The sequence below is a fragment of the Chelonia mydas genome, chromosome 6 (assembly GCF_015237465.2).
Source record: "Chelonia mydas isolate rCheMyd1 chromosome 6, rCheMyd1.pri.v2, whole genome shotgun sequence".
Classification (NCBI taxonomy): Eukaryota; Metazoa; Chordata; order Testudines; family Cheloniidae; genus Chelonia; species Chelonia mydas.
The window spans coordinates 87,378,308-87,401,102 of NC_051246.2; the positions used below are offsets into that span (position 1 = coordinate 87,378,308).

At 39.9% G+C, this 22,795-nt stretch overlaps 1 protein-coding gene and 1 long non-coding RNA gene across 12 annotated transcripts in view; both read right to left on the reverse strand.

Moving 5' to 3' along the window:
• The window catches only part of LOC122466446, a 32,062-nt gene extending 9,268 nt beyond the window's left edge, over positions 1 to 22,794 (reverse strand). Inside the window, exons 1-3 of one of the 3 annotated variants that reach the window (XR_006291927.1) lie at positions 22,219 to 22,794; positions 19,369 to 19,494; positions 10,248 to 12,105 (exon numbers count right to left, since the gene is read on the reverse strand). This is a non-coding gene — a long non-coding RNA (uncharacterized LOC122466446). Of the gene's footprint in view, positions 1 to 10,247; positions 12,106 to 19,368 lie in introns of all 3 variants that reach the window. The other 2 variants (XR_006291925.1, XR_006291926.1) reach the window with 2 other exon arrangements.
• RALGAPA1 (Ral GTPase activating protein catalytic subunit alpha 1) overlaps positions 1 to 22,795 on the reverse strand; it is a 241,989-nt gene that overhangs the window by 28,220 nt on the left and 190,974 nt on the right. The window lies entirely within an intron of this gene.

Below are 22,795 nucleotides of genomic sequence, written 5' to 3' on the forward strand. Positions count from 1 at the left end.
TGTATGGAACAGAGACTTGGCCAGCCACTAGAAAAGAAACCAGTACACACACTGAGACAAAAATGAAGATGTTGAGATGGTCAAATAGTTGGACACTATGTGAGAACAAATGAAATGAGGCTGTAAAGGGTTTAATACAGGTAGCTCCAATTGAAGACAAGTTGCGGGAGGCTAGGCTATGTTGGTATGGGCATATTTAGTGGAGACCTGAGAGCTATATTGATAGGATGGCTCTTGCAATGATCATGGATGGAAGATGACCAAGCGAGAGACCAAAGTCTCGGTACGTGGATAGGACATCACCGGACCTCAGACCGATCAATCTGCATGACAGCCTGGCATACGAACATGAATTTTGGAAGAAGGCTATGAAACCCACCACTCCCAAATAGGGAATTGTCAAGAAAGAAGAGGACACCTAATTGTTACTTTCTGTTCTAAAAAAGGAGTTCAATTTATTTTCAATTACTTTAAAAAGCCTTTATGAGACCTATAATATAACAAAATGCACATTTGCCATTGCGGGGGGGTTCACTTATTTCCTTTTAGCTATAGGAGGCCATGAGGTCACTACAAAGATAGTAAGCTAACGATGTAAAAGGTTGAAAATACTGCAAAACAAGCACAGTGTAAATAAAGTTATATCCATTGGACCAGGGGTGGCCAACCTGTGGCTCCGGAGCTGCATGTGGCTCTTTATAGGTTAATATGCAGCTTGTTGCATAGGCACTGATTCCAGGGCTGGAGCTATAGATGCTAACTTTCCAATGTGCTGGGGAGTGCTCAGTGCTCAACCCGCTGCTCTGTCCCAGGCCCTGTTCCCACTTCACCCCTTCCCCCAAGCCTGCCATGCCCTCGCTCTTCCCCCCTCCCCACCAGAGCCTCCTGCACACCGTGTAACAACTGATAGCGGTGGGTGGGAGGTGTGGGGAGGGAGCGAGAGGCACTGATTGGTGGGGCTGCCGGCAGGCAGGAGGCGCTGCAGGTTGGAGTTGGGGGAGCTGATGGCGGGCTGCTGACACATTAGTGTGGCTCTTTGGCAACGTACATTGGTAAATTCCGGCTCAGGTTGGCCACCCCTGCATTGGGCTTTTCCAAGGAAATGATATTATAATTTATCTGATTTATTGACAAATAATATATTGATAGACATTTTCTTAACATATACATTCATTTTACATGAACTTAGGCTTAATAGGAGGAGAGTTCACTTATACAAAGTAAGTACTTGCCACAAGTGCTATATTTTTGTCAGAAACTGTAAATGGAGCACGCACCAGCAGCAGTACAGTATATTTAATATACTGTTGTACAATCCTTCTAGAAACACTCTAGATATAGTACAGGTTGGGGCACAGTGTTTATTTTTTATGTTGTTCCATCAGATTTTATCACTAAATTCTTCAGTGGTTTATGATATCTTCCATGAAGGAAAAGCAGTGACTCGTCAGAGCAGACAAAGCTGAGCTTTAATCCATCCCTATAACCATATTGCCAAGTCTATATTGTTTACAATGCGTCTCAATTAAGAGACAAGCAGGACACCTGGTACTTCTTTATCTAAGTCTCACGGGCTGCCAGATGACTCAAAATCCATAACAGGTGCTAAGGCAGTGTGAGTGTAGGCACATTAATACAAGCTGGGTAGGATAAAATTTGGACCATACTTAACCACTTACAACACTCAATTACTAAATGAAAAATGTCAGAAAAACTGCAGCAAGCTACAACTCATTCTCTTCTAAAGTTCATATGAAAACATTTTAACAGATTAACTGTATCTGTGGAGAATTACAAATTTAAGTCCATAGGAGTGACCCTAAATCCTCAATTTAGAATTAATATTTTCAGAGGTAATTAAAGTATTAAATAACAAAACATTAAAGTTGTATAAAATTTTATATAAATATTAAAATAAGAATATATTCAATATACTTAACTGTTGATTTGGTCAGTTCCTTAGGTAACAAAAATTGCAAACATTTTAAGCACCAGTTCTGTCAATTTCACAGTAAAAAAATAGCCATTGATTCAGCAACAATGTAAAACAATACTTCTACCCTTTAGAATTCTGAAGTAATTTTATTAAGCTCACAGAAAAAATGCAAACATCAACCAATTCTGTTCTTAAATATTTTTAAAACAAACATGGGTTTCAAGTGAGAAAAGCTAAGGGATAAGAGAGATCACTTGCACGGAAAAAAATGTAGAGTTCTTTTCAGCACAAAGATGTTTTAGTTCAGCTAACAAATAAAGCAAGCATCTGGAGTTAGTATTAAACTTAGACACTGACAGACCTAAAAAAAATAAATATCAGAAATTTTACAGTGGGCAATTACTTAAGAGCTATCTGTATCTAAATGTGCAGTAATCAAATTAAGTTTCTACTTAATATTGTAATTATCAAGAACACAAAATAGTGATTTTATTACGAGAGTACGCAGTAACAAAGTACAGTAAACTGTCATTTAAGACAGTGTCATAGTATCTATGATAAGCAGCATACTGGCTTAAACTAATGCACTATATGCCTCTAGGGAATGACAGGCTCAGAGACTGGATTTTAACATTAAAATCTATCCATTAATCTTGACTTAAATATAATCTACTCTACAGTAAGAGGAAGAATGGGCATTCAATGAATTATCTTTTTGAAATACAGCAGGGGCATATTTACTAAATCATGTTAGTAGAAACTCTAAATTTTACTATAGTTTGCTGGTTCTATGTTTCTCATTCTATAAATCTTGCATAGCTGAGGATTCCCATTTTTGGTATACTCGCCACTGGATCTCCATACCACAAAGACCAATTTCTCATGTCTATAATGGACTACCGATTAAATTCATGAGTAGAGAGATTGAGAGACGAATGGTTGTGTTTATAGACACTTCAAAGTTCGTATTTTAGTAACAGACTATAGGAGGTGAAAACAAAACAGTGAGATAGACCTGGATAAAAATGGTCCAGTCCTGAAGTCCTTATTCAGGCAACATTCCTATTTTGACTTGAGTAGAATCTGTCTTATTAAAGACTTCAGTATAGGGATCAATGTGACTATAGGACAATATGTGTTAATTATTAGAACTAGCATCACATAAGCTCCTCTTTGGGACTTATGCTGGCAAAAGCAGGCACAGTGTCTGCACACAGGGAGCCTCTTGCATGTCTTTGTGGGATGTCTATGTGAGACCCACAGAAGCAGCTCTGGAGGACAGGGATGGGGCAGGCCAGTAGACTGATGCTTAAACTGGTGGCTGAACTTTGTGACTTTGTCCTCACCCATAACTACTTCACATTTGGGGACAATGTATACCTTCAAATCAGTGGCACTGCTACGGGTACCCGCATGGCCCCACAGTATGCCAACATTTTTATGGCTGACTTAGAACAACGCTTCCTCAGCTCTCGTCCCCTAATGCCCTTACTCTACTTGCGCTACACTGATGACATCTTCATCATCTGGACCAATGGAAAAGAAGCCCTTGAGGAATTCCACCATGATTTCAACAATTTCCATCCCACCATCAACCTCATCCTGGACCAGTCTACACAAGAGATCCACTTCCTGGACACTACTGTGCTAATAAGCGATGGTCACATAAACACCACCCTATACCGGAAACCTACTGACTGCTATGCTTACCTACATACATCCAGCCTTCATCCAGACCACACCACACGATCCATTGTCTACAGCCAAGCTCTACGATACAACCGCATTTGCTCCAACCCCTCCGACAGAGACAAACACCTACAAGATCTCTATCAAGCGTTCTTACAACTACAATACCCACCTGCTGAAGAGAAGAAACAGACTGACAGAGCCAGAAGAGTACCCAGAAGTCACCTACTACAGGACAGGCCCAACAAAGAAAATAACAGAACGCCACTAGCTGTCACCTTCAGCCCCCAACTAAAACCTCTCCAATGCATCATCAAGGATCTACAACCTATCCTGAAGGACGACCCATCACTCTCACAGATCTTGGGAGACAGGCCCGTCCTTGCTTACAGACAGCCCCCCAACCTGAAGCAAATACTCACCAGCAACCACACAACAAAAACACTAACCCAGGAACCTATCCTTGCAACACAGCCCATTGCCAACTGTGTCCACATATCTATTCAGGGGATACCATCATAGGGCCTAATCACATCAGCCACACTATCAGAGGCTCGTTCACCTGCACATCTACCAATGTGATATATGCCATCATGTGCCAGCAATGCCCCTCTGCCATGTACACTGGTCAAACTGGAAAGTCTCTACGCAAAAGAATAAATGGACACAAATTAGACGTCAAGAATTAGAACGTTCAAAAACCAGTTGGAGAACACTTCAATCTCTTTGGTCACTTGATTACAGACCTAAAAGTGGCAATTCTTCAACAAAAAAACCTTCAAAAACAGACTCCAATGAGAGACTGCTGAACTGGAATTAATTTGCAAACTGGATACAATTAACTTAGGCTTGAATAAAGATTGGGAGTGGATGGGTCATTACACAAAGTAAAACTATTTCCCCATGTTTATTCCGCCCCACCCCTGTTCCTCAGACGTTCTTGTCAACTGCTGGAAATGGCCCACCTTGATTATCACTACAAAAGATTTTTCTCCGCCCCCCCTCCTGCTGGTAACAGCTCACCTTACCTGATCCCTCTTGTTACACTGTGTATGGTAACACCCATTTTTTCATGTTCTGTGTGTATATAAATCTCCTCACTGTATTTTCCACTGCATGCATCCGATGAAGTGAGCTGTAGCTCACGAAAGCTTATGCTCAAATAAATTTGTTTGTCTCTAAGGTGCCACAAGTACTCCTTTTCTTTTTAAAAGGATCCAGTTGCTCTAATCACTACACTGCACAGGCAGTGCAGAGGGATTGCAGTTGCTACTCTACTCCAGAGGCTGGTGTAGATAGAATGGGGGGGGGGTGCGCTGCCGCCCGATACCCTGATTCTAGATACGGAGAGGTGAATTTCATCTCCCCAAACTCCTTGCACTTTATCTGTGTAAAGCTTATGTATGTGAAATGATCTTCACCCTACCCTGTTTTTCTTTTAAAAAAATCCTTAAAGATTTTGCTTGGTAACAGTAGGATTGGATCACTGATGTAAATCTTGTACTCTTTGCAGAGACTACATTTTTAGCTAAGGTTAACTGTCTGGAAGCAAACTGACTGTCTACCCTGTGGCTCTAACATGAATGTAGAGTTCAAATGTTTTCATATCATCAGAAGTATAAGTTTATATTGTACATATTTACAGACAGACAGGGACAAGAAGAAAAGTATTAAAAAGCTTCCTGTGAAGACACCACTAAAAATGATAGGACTTCATAGAACTAAATTAGAAATACTGAAAATATGCCAAAGTGCCCAGTAGAAATAATATTACATTTATACACACATAAATGAATTAACTGTTTTCAATACAACACCAGTACAGAATAAGTAAACTTCTAACAAGAGAAATTTGGTTACTAAGTCCAATCTATAATTGACTACATTTTCTTCATGCTTTTGCTTCTCCCATCACAGGAGAAGAAAATATTTTTCCTTTCACAGGCAAACTCTTGTGCAGATATTAGATTATCAAGTATTAAGCATGAAATTATGTAAAGGCAGCTGTGTAATTATGCCATTTCTGTTTGATTTTTGTAACAAAGTTCTTTTATGCAAAAAACCTTGAAAATAAGTATCAGTTCTCAGCTATTTTCCCCTTCCTTATTTTGAGCAGCAATTAGCAAAGCAAGCCTTTTACCCCTCCTTCCCTGTGCTGTCAAGCTGTTCAGAGCAGTTTGCAACCCTACAATAGTACTATTGTGAACAGTGTCTGGGCTTCCTTCCCACAGAGAGTTAAATGGGCAGTTCCTGCTGCCCATGATTGGTGTCCAGTGAAACAATACTCAACAGCCAGGTTTTATCTGCTCCACGCCAAAGAAGTGAAGCCAGGAAACCAAAGCCTTCATATCATGCTGAACCATATGCCAACCCTGCTGGCCCCAAAGGTTTATCACTAAGAATCAGGATCCATCATGTCCCCTGTGAAATTTCACTTCACATAGCTTCTGTGAAATGCATGGCTTTGCTGAAAATTGAACCTTTTTCACAATTGGCAAGAACAGATGGATGGTAACTGTGGCTTGTCAAATGGAAATTAAAAGATTTTTAATAGCCTGCATTCTTATATGTTTGAGAGGAGAAACATTCAGAAGGAAAGAGATAAATTTGTGACCCATATTTGTCAGATGGAATTAATCAGCAATTAAAATATTTTTCAAGTATTCCTAAAAAGAGTCTAAAAATGTATTGGGTATTAATTTTATTAGCAGGGCCAAGATTAGGATTCATGATCTCCTGACTCTCATATGGTAATTCCAATTATTGCAAAACTGATTTTTAATACTTGTTTTATAATGACTTCTTGAGTTTTTCTGTAAAATACATGGCATAATACACAATGGTGTGTATATGGTTTTACTGGTACCATTTCAGGATGGCCTGATCACTTAATCAGCACTGTTACATCAACAAATCTATCTCTAAATAGATAGCTACATGCACACACACACACACAGGTTTAGATATATAGTTTTTTTTCCTTAACAGTTGCAAAACACAGAAGACAAGTGGGCATGTAGATACTACCTTTTTTCCCAGATTTCTTAGTAATATATATTTTTAAATCGCTCAGCTGGTGCAGGATAGTATGCTCTGTTTTGATGACCATATGTAAAACATGCAGAAATAGATTTGACAATATTCTCAACCAACTCTTCTGAACAGGGCCAGCTCTAGGTTTTTTGCCACCCCGAGCAAAAAAATTTTTGGCTGCCCTCCTTCCCCCCCGCCCCCACCCCCTTTGTTTTTGGCTTTTACACGTTTGCACTTTGCAATTTTTTTTTTGACGGTTTAAAATAAAAAAAAATGAAAAAAGAGAATTTGTAGTTAGTGAAATAAAACAAATTTCCTACTAGTGTACTCATTTAATTTTAACAAAATCACAATTACAAACAATTTGGGTTCAACTATACACTGTAATGAAAAAAGTTCGTGTCTTCCAGTGTGCCCCGTTTCTCATAAATTAAAAGAATTTATATGAACTGAATTTTTCTGGTTTTTATACTTGCATAGACCTTTAATAATTCAGTGAAATCTAAGTTTTTTGCAATGGTACTTTCAATTGAAATTAATGAGAGTCCTGACAAATGATTTTGAGACATGGTGGACCTCAAATAATTTTTTGGTAATTTCAGTTTTGAGAAACTGTGCTCACCAGAAGCCACTGATACTGGTAATGTTAAAAGAATGCGGAATGCTATAGCAGGGTTTGGAGTGAAAAAATAATTTCTTGCTATAAATTCTAATACTTTTAGAGGAGAAGTTTTAGGACTTATTAGCTCAGATAAAGCTATTAATTCATCATACAATTCTACTGCATCAATGTCAGCAGCGTTATCAGTACTGAGCGCTAAATGTAGGTCTTGGCAGTGCTTCATGAGGTCTTCTTTGGAAAACTGATTTTTAATGTTTCTAATATTGTATATAAATTCAAAAGTTTCACAATGACCATGCAACTGATAAAATCTTTCTTCAGTGGAAATTATAGCTACATCCAAAATACAATAGAAACATTTAACTTTAAACCTTTTTTTTTGGATCGAGAATAGGATCATCATGAGCCTCATAACAAAACTGTCTTGTTTTTTTGAGGACAAATGAATTGTTGAGGTGTAAATGTTGGTTCAAAATCAAGATAATTTGCTATTGTTGTTGCTTCTTTGACCGTTTCTTCAAATCCTTCATCTGAATGGTATTTTTTTAAATATTCCAGCGTTGTATTCAAAATCGTCTTTGCCTCGGATACGTCTATGGTTATGTTCTGCATAACTTTGCTGGTCAAATTAATTTGATTTAGAATATTATGCCAAATAACTGTGCAACATGAAAATTGAAACTGCATCATTTTCTGAGCCAATGTTTCAGCTTCATGTCGAAATAAAGGATCATACGACAAGTCCTGGCTTATTTCGAATAGTGTATCGTAAATCTCTCCTGATGAACATCGGAATGGTCTAATAGCATCTATCCTACTTTCCCATCTCGTTTGACTTAGAGGTTTGTGTGTGAGTTTTTGTTCAAGATGCTTCTTCAAGACTGCCCAACAGTGTGTGGAAGCACTAAAAAAGTTGTAAATGCTTGCATTGTGGTAAAATACGAAACGGCATCTTTAGATGATTTGGCGGCATCACTGACAACCAGACTGAGCAAATGCGCATGGCAAGGAACGAAAAAAGCTCGATTTAAATTCAATATTCTTTGCTGTACACCTGCATGTCGTCCTCGCATGTCTGAGCCGTTATCGTACCCTTGGCCACATATATTTTCTAAAGGTATTCCATAGTGTTCCAGTCTCTGTAGAATTACATCTGAGAGGGCTTTCCCAGTAGTTTCGTTCACTGGTATAAATTCTAGAAAGTGTTCACAAATTTTCACTTCTGCATTTTCATCAATTTTCACAAATCGTAAAACTATTGACATTTGCTTGGCTTTGCTCAGATCTTGAGTACAATCAACTATAATTGAGTAATATTTGGCATGTTTCAAATCCGATAAAATTTCATTACGCACTCCATTAGAAATTAATTGTATTCTCATTTTGTGTATTTTTACCCAAATAATGGGTGTGAATCTGTCCATCTTTCACTCTTCATACATGCTCAGCCAAAACACTATCAAATTTTGCCAACAACTCAACCAATTTCAAGAAATTTCCATTGTTATTCTCATATAAAATATCCGAGGATCCACAGAATGCAAGACACTGTTTGGCTAGGACATTAATGATTGCCAGTAAACGTTCCAACATAGCTTGACTACGTAGAATTTCTGAATTTAGTAGACATTGCTGTACCGCAATCGATTGTTGTACCGGAACGTAATCTGTTTGACAGCTCAATCCAATTTGTCAACGAGTGTAAATGATTTTTTGATGTTTCATGTTCTTTCAAAAGCTGATGCAAATTTCACCAGTCATTAAAACCTGCAGTTGCTAGAAGAACGTCCGAGTTACAGAACAGTTTGCAGCAAAAACACAAAAAATACATCTTTGGTCTGTGAATACACTAACCTCAATCTATTAATTTGTTCCCCATTTTTCATTTTTTTCTTCATACTGGATGACATAAATCGACGATTCGACTCATTAAATGGATATTCAAATGTAGGATCTAGTTTTGAAGGACCATTTTTCACAGTAATCATTCGCATTGCATCAGTAATTATTGTTGGCCATGTACTTGGATCCGATCCTATGTCAGTCTCTCCACCTTCCAATAATTGTACTTCAGTTTTAGATTTGGATAACAGTTCTTCGTTTCTGGACTCTTCAGCTGAAGTAGTAAACCTTTGGATGGATTGTGATTGTTCGTCTTTCTCAGTTAGCGAAGATAATCTTTGGTCGGATTGTTGTTCATCTTTATCAGTTGATAAAGATAATCTTTGGTTTGACTGGTCTTCATCAGTTGATGAATAATCACTTTTAATGCATTGCTTGGAGCTTTCTCCTTGATTGTCGACTTTTTAAAAATACTTATATGAAGTACGAGATAGTTTTTCTAATTCTTTTTGCTATTTCTCTCTTTGTTGCCGGTAGGCAGCACCGGAAAGTCGTTTTCGTTTCTGTCCGGGAAATTTAGCCCTATAACCACTGGCACTGATGCGACACTGAAATTGGCACAAACGGCGCTGATATGGTGGTACAGTACACACAAGTAATCCTGATTCCTGATTTAATCAATCAATAACCCTTAACGTTAACACATTTACGCATGTTCAAATTGAGTTACCATGTCACAGTGTGACACGATATTTTTCAAGTCACGCTCCTATCGCACTACTGAACTTGGCCGTAGGTAAGGCGCTAGTCATTGGGGCGAGAGTGCTCCCTACGAGCTGGGACACACACTGGACCCAGCGCTGCCTGGCATTTTCCCAGAGCTGAGGCCGCCCAGCTGGAACTCTGAGCCCGAGGGGCATGCAATAGAGAGAGCTCCGGGGCTGGCTGGCTAGATGCTGTCCCTCTCTGCCCGGTCACTCGCCCCCTGCAGCGGGGAGGCAGGAGGAGACCCCAGGCACTGGCGCGCTGTGCGGGGCTGGGGAGGTACGCAGCAGCCTCTGGGGCTCCAACAGGCTGAAGCTCCCCAGGTATCCTGGGGACCATCCTGCCCGGCCCGGCTCTTACCTTGCAGCAGATCTGGCCTGAGGTGGACACTTTCTGGACGAGTTTCTGGGGGCCCTCATGCTCCCCCCTCACTGTCCGAGGACTCGTCTCCCGCCACCAACACTCCCGACGCTGGTGGTTAGGGCTGCTGCTGGATCCCGGCCCCGCTCATTCTTGCCTTGGCCCTGTCCATCTTCTCGGACTCCTGCTGAGAGAGAGCACACGTTCGGCTCAGCCCTCCCCTTCCCAGATAGGAGGCAGCGGCGGGGACAAACTGAGGAGGAGCCTGCAGCCACTATGTTCCCGCCCAGCCACTATGTTCTGCCACCACCCCATGCGCTCCGCGGCCGGGGCAGGGCCGTGCTACCGGCTCCCGCCTGAGGGGGTGTGGCTGCTGCCCATGGGAGAGCGACGGGGACACACTCCTCACTGAGCCGGCTTCTCTTGCCCTGCCGCACAGCCAATCGGAGCACCCAATCAGAGCAACAGGCTGGTTACCGCCCCCCGGGGCAGTCAGGATCCAGTCCAGGACGCTGCCTCAGGTCGGAGCTGGGGCCCCAGCATTATGCTGCCCCTGGTAATTTTCCGCCCCAAGCACCTGCTTGCTTTGCTGGTGCCTAGAGCCGTCCCTACTTCTGAAATCACTGTTATATTCTACAAGACTGCTGTCTGTTAATTTTGCTTGTAAAAAACAAAAAAAAGCTATGATTCATAGAATCATACAAAACAGGACACACACATCTTTTGCATACCCATAACTTTTCTAATGTTTACGATATTAATCCATATTTGAATTGTATGTGAAGTCCACATCTATTATTGCTGATGAAGATGACCTGCAAAGGATTAAATCAATATTTATACTGTTTTTTGCTTCTCTATGATGTGTAAAAGAAGGCCTCTTTTTTTTTTTCATTTTTTTATTTTTAAATTCTGATTGGGTTTGTTTTAAACCTTAGAAATATCAGGAATATCAAGTCTAGTTTTCCCTGGTTTTGTTGGAGAACTTCTGGGAGGCATCAGGGATGTTTGTACAAGCTATAACATTTAAAAAGGACAAGAATGTTAAAACTTTAACAGAAGGCTTTTGTTACCCCAAAACGTTAAATTAATGAGGTTAAACAGGTATCAACAAAAACTGTAATTTCCTGCTAGCTACAATGAGATCATACTTCATAAGATTGAATTAGTCATCTTGTCTTACAGCAAGAGAAAATCCCGTATTTGTTTTTCTAAAAGCATTTCAAGTATATTTTACAATGGTGTAATTAAATATTGATTACGCCACCGAGTTCAAGAACAGTATATTTAAATTTCAGGCTTTAAAACAGGAGTGAGAGACTAACAGGTATAAATGAGACCTCTCCAAGGCAAGCACTAACTCCTCACTATTAAGCCTATATATGCAGTTATAATTCCAGATCTTGTATGGGGGTCCCAGAGAACAACAGGATTCAGAACTACCTTACTGCTTTTCAGGGCACTCCACAGAAATTCTGTTTAAACAAAAATTCTCCTGACATAAAACAGTAAATACATTGAAGGAATTCTGTGTGTTGAATAATATATATCAGATATAGACAGGTAGATATGGGAATGAACTGAAATATTCATTTTTCTAACGTAGGGGGGCAAAGTCAATCCATACAAAAATTGAGACAAGAACAATCTACAGTACAACACTCCATCAACTATATGAAAGTATGTAGCTCTGAAATATTTTTTTCTGTAATAGAAAGTGACCAGTGATGCCAGTAGCCCACCTTGAAAGAGTTTCATAATACAGCTTTATGAGTGGCAAATTATGCTAGCACAGACAGGTCACTTTTGCCTCATTTAAATTTGGCTCTTTCATCTCTTTCCAACATGTCTCCTGAAACTGGATAACAGAAGAATTGATAACAAAGCTGTGTTACTAATTCAGAAACAATTATTGACAACCTATGTTTTTGATGCTAAAATTGTTACACTAAACTAATACTGATCTAGCTAATGAAAATAAACAAAAGCTTGTGAAAAAAAGTCAGCATTTTTGAGTTTGGGGAGGGGCAGAATTTTTAGCTTTTGATAATTTCACTTACTGTTACCATTCTAATACCCTTTGTTCTGAAGAAAGAAATATGCAATGAAGAAAGTGAAGTATTTATGTGTCCTTACAAAAATACACATATGCTTGATACATACATCCCCAACACAGCTATTGCAGTTATTTGAAGTGTCTATGTGACAAACACCACGACAAGAGTTTAAAAAACAATCACAAATGTTGGTTCAATCAGTGGTCTCTAGTGGTTAAAATCAAGGCATTTAAAGTGATGCTTTGGAATTATTCATTGCAAAAAATTCTATTCTTTCAACAGGTTACTAATAGATGATGTCTGAGAACAAGCTTGTACTACCCTTAAGGTCCAATTGTTACTCAGAACACTGCCTAATCTTGCTCCCCAGTGTTGCATTTTAACTCTAATTGCATGATCAAGCCAATAAACTGGACTCAAGGGACAAAAAACACTATCAAGTACCTACCCTGACAAAACTAGAGGTTGCAAGAAAATGCACTTCAAATACAAGTAAGACAAGACATGACAAGCGAGGGAGAGGTTATCAAAGCTTGAAAGACAGTCATCAATACTGACAGATTACTGTAATTCTGGCTGTCAGGATGATCGATTTAAGCAGCATATGCCAATCAATACTCTCCTCATTTACTGAACAACATTAGATATATAGTTAGGTAAGATGTCCCTGAGATAAGACTCAAACTACATTTAACGAACATAAATAGCACAATTTATGCTTTGGAATTTTAGTCTTTTTTTTTAAAAAAATGGGAATAAAACATTTTACACAGCAGTACAATTATCCATACAAAATTTAGTTTACATAGTTTTATCGTTTTTGAATTTTCACTATTTATAGGACTACTGTATCATCCGTAATATATTTTAGAAATAGCTGAGTTTATAACATAGGATCCTAAAATGATTTGTTTGATTTTAGAATTTTTAAATATATGATTTCTTATGAATTAAAAGACATTTTCCTTTTCTTGGGTTTTCAAGAGGTTTGCTGTTCTGAGTACTTGAGCTGACTTTGGTTTACAGAAACCAAAATCCTTCTGATATATTTCCTTCAGTATTCTTTTTATAACTAACTGCTCATTATTGTTTAAATGTCCTTCTGAAATCAATGACAAATGCATACATTAAACCAGTTTGCTCATAATAAAAAAACTATACAAAAATGGTTTGAACTTTTATTAGAGTTAAATGTAAAACAATTTTAACCCCACCTCTGCTCTCTAATATTTAGGTAATCTTACTTTAATGTAGAAAGTTGTACACTATGCTCGTTGCTTTGAAACTGGAATACCTGAATAAACTATTAAAAATAATCTGATATACAATTAGCATACATCTCCGGATACTCCCAATTTTTAAGGGTAAATAAATTCTTATATTTCACATGTGAACCTAACTTATTTAATCTTGAACTGGTTAGAAGATGAGGAGAGTTTTTAGTACAATTTAGTTCTGCAATAATTGTCAAATCTACCCATGACAATCTGCTAGTGAGTCTGGATAGAAAATGCATAATTGTTGTGATTTTTTGCTTGGACTTGGGAAGCAATTTCCTTCATGGCACAGTGGGAGGGACTTTGGACATCCGGCCTTCCTTTGGCGCACTCAGCAGGGATCATCTGTTTGGATCATGTAGCATAAATCTACATACACAATCTCTTATGTTAGGGATGGTGTGAATATTCACCTAAAATAACAGTATTGGAAATGCCCAGATATCTGTCTGGGGCAAAAAATCATCAACACTGAACACCTAAAATTATCTCTGTTGTCCCTTCCTCCCCATCTGTGCAGTGCCAGATCTACCTTTTTTGCCGCCCCAAGCAGTGAACAAAAACCAAACAAACAAACAAAAAAAACCCAAACAGTTGCCGCAGAAGTGCCGCTGAGGAAGGAGTGCCGCCCCAAGAACGGCTGAAGTGCCGTCCCTTCTGATTTGCTGCCCCAGGCTCCAGCTTCCTTAGCTGGTGCCTAGAGCTGGCCCTGCATCTGTGGTGGGGGAGAGTCAGAGATGTACATTTTACCCCAGGTATTTATGCCCTAAACTACATTGTACTTTTGAAATCCCACAGCCAAATCTTGGATGCTCTGGGTTTTCAGAAATATGGTGCAATTTGATGAGTGTCCTAGAAGTGTAAGGTAGTTTGAACAAAACTGCAGCAGCAAAATTCAGTGCAGAGGCAACGACAAGAGGATGTGTATTTCCCCATTTTCAGGAGAGGCCACAGTGATCAGTGGTAGCCTGCAAAGCTATCCCTAGGGTATGACGAATGGGGGCAACCGCCCCGAGCTCTGCGCTTTGGGGGTCCCCGTGCTTCCCGAGGAAGCGGGAGGGGAGGCGGGCAGGGAGGAGCCACCCCTACCAACCTCCCACTCCCCCCAGCACCTCCGGCCTGCCGACAGGCCCCACTGATCAGCCCTTCCCCTCCCTCCCAGTGCCTACAGCTGATCAACTGTTTCGCGGCATTAGGAGGCACTGGGGGGGGAGGGAGCAATGGTGTAGCGTGCTTGGTTGGAGGGGGCGGAACTGGGCGGGGAAGAGAAGGGGCAGGGGCCTTGGGGAATGGGTGGAGTGGGGGCAGGACCTGGGCAGAACTTCCCCCCCAGCAGACACCAACTCGCACCTATGTCCCAGGCCCCACACCTCCCTAGGGACAGCCCTGGTAGCCTGGGAACTCTTCTGTCACTATTTGGGGATATATATATATATATGAAAAAGAGAGAGAGAGAGAGAGAGAGAGAGAGCGCGAGCGAGCAAGCGCGCACAAGCAACGCTTAAGACATTTATATTAGGTATTCAATGACTGATGCAAAATATATGATATTAATTGAATACAAAATGCTGATATTTTTCTTTCCTAGACTGGAGAAATAGGGTGGTTGGGGTAGGAGGAAAAAAGAAACTGGCATTAGTGAACCAGTTTCCTGCCTTCTACTTTTATATTTCTATGTTAGTAGTACCCATGTTTAAGAAGAAACCTATGATTAGAATTGTGAATAATAAGCAATTCCAGATCATACAAGACAAAAAACCTCAGATTATTGCAAGTTGTAGTTAAAGTTGTTCAATTCGTAGAATTAAAAATACAAAATGCAGAAAAAAATAAAGTGCTATAATATATATTTGTTAAAAGGTTATTGAAGATACTAATTTAAGACCCATTATTCCCCCTACTTTGGTTTCTCTGGCATAGAGGAGTTTCCTGTGTTGTGTCATGGCCTAAACGCACAGATTTCTCATTATCCAACTAAGTCAAGGCAATCCAATGTAGCCTACGTTCAGCTCTCTGTACTCTCCTGACAGAATGGCTCCTGATGGAGCCGGATTCACAGTGCAAAGGAAGAACCTCAAACTCAGTCTGCAATAACCTGAACCATTTTGAACAGAAGTATGCCATGTTGTGTGGCTAGCTACTTTGCTCACCAGCTCCCAATCTGTGGATTTAGATTGCTGCAGAGATTCTGCAGGATCTAGGAAAAAGGAGAGAGCATCCTGTGGAGCTTGCACGAACCCAGTGGTTCTCAAAAACTTTAGCAACCCGAGGACCCCCATTTTGATTTAAAATTTTTTTGCGGACCCCCAAGTCCCCTGCTCAGCCCCAGGCCCCACCCCACCCCCCTCATCCCCCAAGGCTCCACCCCCACCCCACCTCTTCTGCCCCTGCTCCTCCTGTTCCCCACCTCTTTCCACCCCATCCCCCAAGTGCACCCCATCCCCGCTCTTCCTAGCGCCTCCTGCACACCGGGGAACAGCTGTTCTGCAGTGTGCAGGAGGCACTGGGAGGAAGGGAGAGGAGCTGATCCGTGGGGCTGGTGGCCCCGGATATGATTCCACCCGCTTCCTACTCCTTCCCAGCACCTCCTGCATGCCGCTGAACAGCTGTTCCCCGGCGTGTAGGAGGCGCTGGGAGAGAGGGGGAGAAGTTGATCAGCAGGGCCTGCAAACCCCCTGGAGTACTCTCGTGGACCCCAGTTTGAGAAACGCTGCACTAACCTATTCTGAACCTTGATCTGTTGGTTTCAGTTCCACTTGTGGAAGCAGAAGAGCTCTTAGTCACTATTTTCTCCCCCCAGACATTTTTCCAGAGCTTGAGAATCTTTCATTTTTATATTCCAATTTAAAAATACACATCTTAGAAGTGACAAGATTAAAAAGAATTGGCTGTAGAAAGCAGAAAAGGATAACATTGCTCTCTAATACTTTTACTTTAGTAAAAAAGACAATTAAAGTATCAAGTTCGGTGGAAGAGGAATATCTCTATGAGCCACTAACGTTCATTTGGTATAATACCCTTCAGTTCACTGTTCAAATAACTAACTATCTTAAAGTTATTTTTTAAATCTCCCTTCTGACTATTCACAAATCACAGCCTGAAAACTTAACAGATCAATATGAACTTTTCTTAATTAAATGAAAAAAATCTGCCCCAGAACTTGAATGGTACAAAATTTTTCAGTTTATGATATACTGTTACTTCACACCATTTTTAATTTTAAGATAAAAATAAGATGGCATTTCAAACATGGAAAGATTATCTGAAGGCAGATGTTAGTCTAAGAGGCACAACAAATATGAGCTCTGTTTTCCTATAAAGCTCTCTTCTGGGCAAATCAGTAGAAAGCATATCAAATAAATCAAGTAAGCCCCTCTTCATTAGAAGTTTGAATTTTACAAGTAACTTCAAAGTATTTTCAAGGTTGAAGTGAAACCTCAAAACATTATCTCATGAATAAAACAAGTGATGGAAACTATAAGAACTCAAAATGAATATGAAAAACAAAAGATGTAGGGAGAAGAGTAATGTGTTGGTGTACAAGGAAGATTTTTTCCGTTCTCATTAAAACAATTATGTTGAAAGGCTAAAGGTTTGATAACAATGTTTCAACTACTAACCCTTCAGGAATATACTATAAAGAAAATGTAAGACCAGTTAGTGTCTAGGCAGAAACCAGGTGTTTATAAATAGAAAGGCTAGGAAACACTATTTTCCTAACTATTTAGCACCCCTGCTTTATATATCTTAGTTTATTGATATTGCCTCCTTTTCCTTTAAATTTTAGGCAGAATTCTTAATGGACATTAGCCCAAAATCTCCAAAAACATTTTTCATGATTGTCACTCTCTCCTAGCAGAGAGCTGCAAGAGCAAGATCATGTTATAGTTCAAGACCTATATGCACTGGCAGAATGGTGTGGAAAGATTCATACAGTGCCTATTTCCAACACACTTAGAGTTGCTAGCACTGCAAGCCTCTTACGAGCAAAGTTTATCAAAGTAAACAAATTATTTATATTGAATGGCAAAGTTTTTGAGTCAAGAATAGAACTACCCCCTTTTCTGTAAACCTACATGCATGTTTTCTGAAACATTCTCTCCATGAAAGCTTATTTTTAAATAATGGAGGCCCCCACCTTTCCTCTTCTAAGCAAGCAGGTGAGTTATGGGCTAACTCAGCAATCCAACAGCATTACATGTACTACCCCATGGATATAAAGATCCTAGATTGATCATTTGCTCTGATGGTGGCTGTAGCATACTAACAGTATGCTTAGCTGTTGGAGAGAGAGTGCCTTTCATTATTTGCCAGCTACTTTTTTGGTGGGTCCAAGAATGGCATTAGTGGCACTAGAAGGTGCTATAACAAGTCTTACTTATCCAAAAGACTGACTTTTTGACACAAAGATTTGGGGAGTGGGCAATAAAGCATGGAAATTCAGGGAACCAAGGATTTTTGGAGATCTAAGAAATTGAGGGGGATTGAGGGAACAACTGTAAAATAAGACTCTAAATTCCTGATTGACCCAAAATGAGATATTTAAAGGCTTCTGTATTGGTACTATGAATTAGAACAAACATCCTCTGACTTTACCAAATTCAGATTAGCTCACTGAACTGTATGGAAATCCTTGATCACATATTCTCACTAAAAATCCACAAATGAGCAAGACCACTTAATATCATCACATTCTATGTACTGAACCTACCTACTGATAGGAAAATCAGAAATGGTGGAGAGTTTGAACATTCCATTGTTCATGAGACATAAGCTGAACACCAGAACAAAAAATGATCTATACTTGTATCATGCAAATACTGAAGCCACATGGACTGAGAGCATCTTGCGGGGCTGAGGGGTTAGCGGGTGGTGTCTCCTGCAGCTGCTGCAGCAGCTGGCACCTTGCACACTGGAAGGCAGATACATTAGTCCTAGAATGTTAAAGGCCTTCTTCCCTACTAGCTGAGAAGGGGCTACCTCAGGTCAATTAGGGACACCTGAGTCCAATTAAGGGCTGCCTGAGACCTTTTAAAACCCGTCCTCTGGTGAGAGAAAGGGGGAAGAGAGAGAAGCAAGCTCCTTCCAGGCTAGTGGCAGCAGAGAAATAAGCTGCTCCAGGAAAGGCTGTGCTCCTTCCCATATGGGAAACAGCCAAATTTGAGTGCCTGCTAGGGGAAGGACTGACACCCCAAGGCAACCAGCAGGACGACACCCTGCACCAGTGAGGAGACAGCGAAAGGTGCCCCCCTGGGTTTTTGTGTTTATGAGACTGTTTCCTTTTTGTTTGGTGGAGGATCACCCCCTCAGGCTGACGCTGAGGCCTATCCTGAAAATATGACCAAAGGAGCACAGAAGGGGGAAGGCAAACCCTGCCCTGAGTGGGGCTGATTACCTGAGGACCCACCAACACCAGAAGGGGAAGTGCTAAGTCTGGCGAGATGAAGGATGTGCCATGCCACATTGACCCAAGATTGTCTCTCTAATCCCGAGACCAACACAGCTATAACAATACTGTAAATTACAATGGTAGGTATTTATAGACCGTGCTCAAGTCACCTCTTAATCTTTTCTTGAAGCTGAATAGACTACTGAGCTCCTGTAGTTTCTCACTACAAAAATATTTTCCAGACCCTGAATCATTCTTGTAGCTCTTTTCTGAACCCTTCCCAGTTCTTAAAAAAAATATTTTTTTTTTTAAGTGTGGACACCAGAACTGGAGACAGTATTCTAGTAATAGTCTCATAAATGCCACATACAGAGGTAGTACCAGCTTCTAGCTCTTACTTGATATTCCTCTGATTACACATTCAAGGATCATGTTCATGCTCTTAGTTACAGCACTGCAGTGGGAATTCATATACAGTTGGTTATCTTCCATTAGAATAGCAAAAACATTTTCAAGGGTGATACCTATAATAAAATTCCAATTGCAAAGCAGTTACAGAAATCTACACACACACACACGAGAGCCATAACATTTTGAAACAGTAAAACACAAAAAGTTAATGAAATCAAACTACATGCACCTAGACAGCGACACCAGACTCTTCCCTTCAGTCACCATTACTCTTTCAGGTTCCAGTCCTGCAAAGACTTGCACATAGTAAGTAGTCCCAGCAAGCATGTATGTGGTTGAATAACTGGGGCTCTCGAGACCTCCACCTTGGCTTTTTATATCACTAAAAAGCCCCTTCTGGAGACGGAGAAGTACACAGCTGGGTATCACCTGACCAACAGTAATCCAAAAATGTCTTCCAGGTAGCATATACTACATACTGAATGATGGCATGGCATGGCATGGTGGGATGAATATCAGACTGGAGTCAGACTCTTGTGTTCTAATCATGGCTTTGAAATCAACTACTACAGTGGTTTTGAACAACTTTAACATCTCTCTCTCTCTCTCAATTTCTCCAGCTTCAAAAAGGAGAGAATACTCAACTACAGGGCACAGCTGCCAACTTTCACGTGGTAAATAAGCACCCCGACTTTCACAATAAGCCAAAAATCAAGCAAATCCCATTTCAAAACAAGGCCATAACAAGCCAATCCCTAAGAACCCCAACACTCTATATGACTAGATCCCCCCAGCGTGCAATCTGGGCCTGTGGTGGGCCTGCTGTGCACCCGTGACTCTCTCCCCCTCTTTGCCCCCCCTTTCCCATGTTTGCCAGGAGCAGATCAAAAAAACAAGCAATAAGCTACAAGCCACACAAGCAAAACCTACAAGCCAAAAAGTAGCCAACAAGCAACTCACAAGCCAATTAAGCCAAAACCAAGCCCAATTTCTGTGTTTTTTTCGCAGGTTAGGCGTGTCTGCTACAGGGTTTGAAGAACGTCTCTGACACTCATTTGCCAGAACACTCATCTAATCTCTCATGACTTGCCCCCTCAAAATCCAGTCTAATTTAATTACTATTGCCCCATCTTCAATGTCATTAATAAATCACAATGCTGCTAACAATTAAATCTGCCCCTCCTGTCCAAACAAACAAACAAACAAAAAATAAATAAAAATCAATTTGGTTCCTGCTACTTCTTTGCAGGGTTCTGTTGTGCTGCAACTGCCCCACTGCTGGACATTCAGAAGGTCCTTGACCTATCATAAACCTCTCCACCTGGGCCCTCTGCTCCTCCCTCCTGATTACCCTCTGAAAAGTCAAGGCTCCAACTACTCTGGTCTCTTTCATCCTCTCCCCTCCTAAAAATGGACTAGTATGCCTGAGCCACTCTACTCCCGCTTTCTCCTTTTCCCTCCTTCTAAAGGAGCAGCAACAGGGCTATTCTGTGCTCCTCTTCTCCACAGAAGCAGGCAGGGGATTCACAGCCCAATTCACCAGGGCAAACATTTTATTCATCCTGGGAAGGAAGGTATTTGAAACCCTGCTCACATCCTTCACAGAGGTATCGTGAAGATTAGATAATGCAAGTGTTTGCATTTACAGTAGTTAAAGACTTTTATCGTCAAAGTATTATGAAGAGCAGTGAACACAACACATAACCTGAGCATAGGCAGATGACAATTCACACTATGTCACCAATTAATAATGCAGTCATTTAAAACTGGTACTCAGTACAGTACATTGACACTTAATATGCATGCTAAATGGGGTCACAAATTCCAACAACATACAGAGGATATCTTTCATACCAAAGCAATGCTAATGATTTAAAATGATAAATGTCCATATTTTAATGATGACCACTGTATATAATAATGATGTATGATAATATGTAGATAAGCAACTACAATTAGGAGCACAGAATCTGCAATCTTTGCAGGAGTTCTTGCAGTATACACAACCTTCAGATCCTGAACAAATTCAGGGCACAGAATTTAAAACCTGCAGATTACATCTCTGGGATTTGTTACATGCAAAAGTACTCCTCACAAAAGCTTGGATATACTACTACTTTGCATAGCACATAGAAGGTTATTTCAAGGCAAGTAACTTTCAACTGTCCACCCAGCATGGTTCAGTACACATGTAAACCCCAGATCTTTTTGAGGTCAAATGACGGCAACACATTTGAAATTCCTAGTCCAAGCCACTTTGAGAGAGAGCCAAAAAACAAAAACAAAAACCCATCAAACAAAAATTTAGACACAAAACTCAGACCTCTCCAAAAGTGAAATAATGGTGCATCTGCATATCTGTCAACAAAAAGAGACTGCAGAAATGTCATTAAATGTGATCAGTGTGATACCATCATCCATCTATAAATCTATATCATCATATCAAATGGGACAATAAAAGCAAAATTACACAACTACTACAAAGTCAATTTCTCAAAGAATACAGAACATTTAAGTAATAGTCTATTGGCTGACAAATGCAAGGCAATAAATCTACACTGCAGGTAGAAGTTAACATACAGAGTTGAAAAAAAATCTTAATTCAAATTTAACTCTCCTGTTCATTACGTAAAATAGCATACATTAGCATACATAAATACAAGAGCATACATTTACTTGGTCAAAAACAATAATAGGAGAAGTCAATCTTAGAAAGGGGAGAAATGTAAAAAACAACAAACCATTTACTATGTAATGATATATATGGATAAAAGTATGTCGCTATATTACATCAAGTGGTATTAATTTTTTTCTTTTTTTAAAGTGGACTAGTTTACCTCATGTTTTTATTTTCACTTCATGCTGTTCTGTAATCTTATTTTCTTGGGAGCGCCTTGTTCTGAAGTTTACAGAAATATAAAATTCCAACAGGAAAAGGCTATAAACTTTTCAGGCATCTCTATAAAGACATGCCTATGTAACTGTGATGATGGCCTGGTGCTCTTAACTGTATTATACAACTATGTATTGGGTACCACAATAATCAAGCTAATAAGCAGCAATAATAGAAAGTAATGTTTCTCTTTTTGAAACAAAAACAATCCCACTGGGATTGAAAAACAAAATTACACAATGTTAATGAATAAATATCTACTTTCACTAAAGGAACAAGCTGCTAATAATACCACAAATCAGCTATTTTTGGAAAAATCTGTATATGAAATGGACTTGTATGTGAAACCATCATTCCTTATTTAAAAGCACAAAAGGGTCTTCATTTGGGCAATTTTAAAGCATTAATATGAAGTTTCTTAAAAAATATCAGTTTAAAATATATTTCCTGAATTAAGTTGATAGAAATCTAAGATTTAAACAAAAACATGAGAAAAATGTCTTTAGCCCTAAAAAGTCAAT